This window comes from Pituophis catenifer, unplaced genomic scaffold (assembly GCF_029215685.1).
Source record: "Pituophis catenifer annectens isolate HBS135680 unplaced genomic scaffold, rPitCat1.0.hap2 SCAF_7, whole genome shotgun sequence".
In the NCBI taxonomy this organism is placed as follows: Eukaryota; Metazoa; Chordata; class Lepidosauria; order Squamata; family Colubridae; genus Pituophis; species Pituophis catenifer.
In genome coordinates, this window is record NW_027256887.1 from 52,165,915 (window position 1) to 52,169,491 (window position 3,577).

Consider the following 3,577-nt stretch of genomic DNA (forward strand, 5'->3'; position numbering starts at 1 on the left):
CCCAACAGGTTATTAAGGAAGTGGCACTGAAATAGTTCTGATGTTACTCTACAGGTGTGAAATGCAACCCTAATAGCTTCCCAGCTGAATTTCATTAATAATGCAATGAAACCATTTGTGACATTTACTGTAACATGTATATTGCAAGATATGAAAAGATGCCTCTCTTAAGTGTGCAACTTTTTAATATAATCTTGAAAGCTAAGAGGAGGGAGCTGAAATAATTACAGCTCGTTTCCATAATGAATGCTGCCTCAAAGATAATTAAAAGAAAAACATTCAGAACTTACACTGTCCAAATTAATTACAGTGACTCAAATGATTTGTTAGAAAGAAATGGTCAAGAATAACTGACTTTCCCTTAGCCGTATGAATATAAACTCACTTGGGGAAGTGAAAACAAGAGAGCAGTAAGAATAAAGGAGGTCGCAGACATGTAAACAATTTGAATTACATTGATAAATTATACTATATATGTGTGTGTAGTCCCCTTCATGGATCACTACCTTGTCATGGCAAAGGAGCTTGTGTAGCTCAATGAAGCTATGAGCTATGCTGTGCAGGGCCACCCAAGATGGACAGGTCATAGCAGAGAGCTCTGACAAAACGTGATCCACTGGAGAAGGAAATGGCAACCCACTCCAGTATCTTTGCCATGAAAACCCCATGGACAGTACCAAAAGGCAAAAAGATATGATGCTGAAATATGAGCCGCTCAGGTTGGAAGGTGTCCAATATGCTACTGGGGAAGAGAAGAGAACTAGTACTAGTAGCGCCAGAAAGAGTGAAGTGACTGAGTCAAAGCCGAAAGGATGCTCAGCTCTGGATGTATCTGGTGGTGAAAAGAAAGTTCGATGCTGTAAAGATCTATACTCCATAGGAACCTGGAATGTAAGATCCATGAATCAAGGCAAGTTGGACGTGGTCAAACAAGAGATGACAAGACTGAACATTGACATCTTAGGAATCAGCAAAGTAAAATGGACAAGAATAGGTGAATTTAATTCAGATGACCATCAGATATACTACTGTGGGCAAGAAGAAATGGAATAGCCTTCATAGTCAATAAAAGAGTAGGAAAAGCAGTACTGGGATACAATCACAAAATGACAGAATGATCTCAGTTCGAATCCAAGGCAAACCATTCAACATCACAGTAGTCTAAGTCTATGCCTGAACCACTGCTGCTCAAGAGGATGAAGTTGACCAGTTCTATGAAGCCCTACAGCACCTTCTAGAATTAACACCAAAAAATGATGTCCTTATCATCATGGGGGATTGGAATGCTAAAGTAGGAAGCCAAAAGAAAACAAGAATAACAGGCAAGTTTGGCATTGGAGTACAAAATGAAGCAGGGCACAAGATGGTAGAATTTTGTCAAGAGAATATGATGGTCATAGCAAACACTCTTTTCCAACAACCCAAGAGAGAACTCTACACATGGACATCACCAGAAAATTAAAACGTACTTCAATAAAGTATTAGTTTAAGGGTGTGCATACTTATTCAACTATGTTACTGTACATTTTTATTGTGATTTTTTCCCCTTAAAATATTTCAGTTTGTTTTTCTATTGAATTATACAGTTTACATATTATATTAAAGGTGGAATACTTCTTAAAAACCTGGCATTATAACAGGGATGTGTAGACTTTTTATACTCACTGTCCCATCCATAGGGATAAGAAGAGATTTTATAATAATATATTCCAATTGAATAGTGCTATTTATTCTTAAAATGAATGATCAAACATTTCTGAACTGGTTACAGTTGAATTTTGGGTAGTAAATGTTTTGGATTTGCGTCACTTACTATTACTAATATATAGAAGAATCCTTTTGCATATAATAAGTACAGAGAATACAGAAATGTATGAAACCCCTATTGAAATGCTTCTGTCAACTAGTCTTACTTCTCTGATAGAGTAGATGTATTTTATGATACTGCATGGTTAATTGTATGTGAGTGGCTTTCATCACAAAATATGCTACTTTAAATCTTAATTCTTTTCTGTCTTGTTAGGCATTACCTGAACAAGATGCAGCAGTAGAGCCACTAAAAGTAAAAAAAGTGGTGTGATCAATAATATGGATGCTGCCAATAAGGCTTCTGGGTGAAAAACCAGTTCGAAGGTAATGTTTTTTAATGAATTCATCTGATAGGATATTGTAAAATTTGAATACCCAAATTAACTATATACATAACAGTGATGGCTAACCTTTTCCAGACCAAGTGCCCAAAGTGTGTGTGTGTGCATGCACGAATGTGTGTGCATGCCCCCAAACCAGCAAAATGCAATGTGCATGCGGCCCTCGCATACCCCTTGCCCCTGTGCATTTTCGCGCAGTGCCCTGACACCCCACGCCTCCCACAAGAATGCCTGCGAAAGGTCCGATGACCAGCTGGCCGGCGGGAAACACGCGCACATGCATGGTGGAGCTAAACTGAGGCAATGGCTCGCATGCCCACAGAAAGGGTGCTGCATGCCACCTGTGGCATGCGTGCCATAGGTTCGCCATCACAGCTCTAAAATGTGTGGAACATAATGTGCAGATCTAGCCAACATACTTGTAAAGTGAAGTTCTGGAGACAGAAAGGAACTAGATTGGATATATAGCATATTGTCTCTGCTGTAATATAATAAAAACTCCAGTGAAGAGTCTTCACTATCTTTTGTTCTCTCTCCATCCCTCCTCCTCTCCCTTTCTCCCCTTTTCACTCTTTAGCTGTTAGACGACTGAGCTTCTAGTGAGAGAACAGCACTAATCCATATGAATGAGAATGTAGTAATTCTGCAGCAATTCCAACCTCATTAAAACTACTGAAGCTCTACTAGGTTTAACAAAGGTCAATGGAAAGGCTCTTGCTAACTCCAGTGTGCCTTGGACCCAACCTGAGTCACTATCTATTTTGATTCAATTTGTTTCGAGATTGTGAATTCAGTTACACTGTTATTGATAATGGATTTTAAAGCTTCAATCCTTAATCAGTGGAATTAGCATATGTATCTAATACAGTATTTTATTCCCTTTATGTCACATCCCTTTTTCCCTTCTTCTTTAAAAAAAAAAAAAGCCTTATTCCTGGATATATTTAATAGAAGGTGGTGAAAATGCAGATAGGATTAGTATAAGCTTTGCATACTGCTTCAGTGCTTCTGCAAATAAACTACAAGGATGGTGATTAATCTGGTGCACTTTAACTTTTATTTATTTTTAAAAATCAGCAAAAAGAGTTTTTTCTTTGTCAGTTGGGACATTTGAGAAAAGTAAAACAAAAACAATTACTTTAATTAACAGAAATGTGGGTTTTATGATTGCTAACACAGTAACATGTCTGTTTGTGTTTTTCCATTGACTTTTCAGTGCCAGGCTGAACCTCCTATTAAAGTTACATAGGAATAGAATAAACAGTTATTATTAGTCAGTTTAACCCTCTAACATTACTTAAATAACTCTTCCCTGCAGCATCTGGTAAGAAATATTAGAACTGTTGCATGACTTTACAACATCCAACATGCCCATAAATATTCCTACCAAGAAAAGAGTTTTGACAAGATTCTGCCAGAAGCGTGTC

General features: G+C 37.7%; 1 pseudogene; it reads left to right on the top strand.

Annotated features, from left to right (window-relative positions):
• Positions 1-666: 666 nt before the first annotated feature.
• LOC139319834 (craniofacial development protein 2-like) lies at positions 667-1,462 on the top strand (annotated as a pseudogene).
• Positions 1,463-3,577: the final 2,115 nt, after the last annotated feature.